The sequence below is a fragment of the Limulus polyphemus genome, unplaced genomic scaffold, assembly GCF_000517525.1.
Source record: "Limulus polyphemus unplaced genomic scaffold, Limulus_polyphemus-2.1.2 Scaffold3137, whole genome shotgun sequence".
Lineage (NCBI taxonomy): Eukaryota > Metazoa > Arthropoda > Merostomata > Xiphosura > Limulidae > Limulus > Limulus polyphemus.
The window spans coordinates 31,824-33,181 of record NW_013668747.1 but is presented as its reverse complement, the minus strand read 5'-3'; positions in this window follow the sequence as shown (position 1 = coordinate 33,181).

Below are 1,358 nucleotides of genomic sequence, written 5' to 3'. Positions count from 1 at the left end.
TTTACAATTTTCAGAAAAAAATCTGAACGGTTTCATTTCTTACAATGTTTTGTTCTACCCCCCTCATCCTAAAAAAAATATTTAAAACAAACTGAGATTGACACTTTATGTTGAACTTATAACATCTTTTACAGAATTTTATCAATTAATATTTGTGCTACACACATGCATTCTGAAGAGATTATGGATACAACTTATATTTAAAAGAAATAAAAAATAAACATTAATAACTTACACTGTTACCAGTTAATTTTTTTGTACTACACACACACACACATTCTGCAGGGATGATGAATCCATCTTATATATAAAACACAAAAAAATAAACATACTAACTTACATTCTTATCGATTAATTTTTGTGCTACACACACACACATTCTGCAGAGATGATGAATAAAATTTACATATTAAATTCAAACAGATAATCATAAATAATTTAAACACAAATAATTATTTCAGATTACAACTTTTTAAGAAAATCTAAATATATTAACGAGTTCTTGTACTGAAAGACAAACCATATTCATTATGTTGAACTACTGTTCTTAACAAACAACTGCCAATAGTTTATGTTGAAAATTAATCTTACGAGTAGATGTACCACAACATTCTACTGATCTGATTATAAACATACATATAGACTTATAAAACCTGTTTAAGAACACATATTGTGTACATAAAGTAGAAACTATAATAAATAAATGAGGATATTCATTTGAGCACTTTTGTAAAGTTTAATAATAATAAATAATGTAAATATTAGAACCAAACTAGTTCAAACATCTTAACATTTCAATGAAAATACAATACAAATACATGCATCATTCATCAGAGAGAAACAGCTACAAAAATTAAAGGAACATTGCAATGATGGATGTATAAGTACACTTTTTCTTTAAATCAGATACTGCTTTTTCCCATACACTTCTTTAATAATTATATTTTATTTTTAAGACCACCTAAAACATATAAATCTATCAAGAAATAATAAATTAAGTATGTTTGCTAGTCATTACCTTTCTAGATAAAATAAATATACATTCATTATGTATTGTAAGGAGCTTCTCAAACGTCAACACTGAATTTCTTTTTTCTAATCAATGTTAAAAAAAGAGAGTATGAATGTACTTCTATGTTGGAGAACTTTCCAATGTCTGTGAAGAGCCTATATATCTATTACAAATATTCTCTCATAAAGGGTGACTTTTGATATTGAAAGTGTCTATCACAGCAAAATAGTGTTGTAAGACAGTGAGTCAGACAGTGTCTGTCACAGCAAAATAGTGTTGTAAGACAGTGAGTCAGACAGTGTCTGTCACAGCAAAATAGTGTTGTAAGACAGTGAGTCAGACAGTG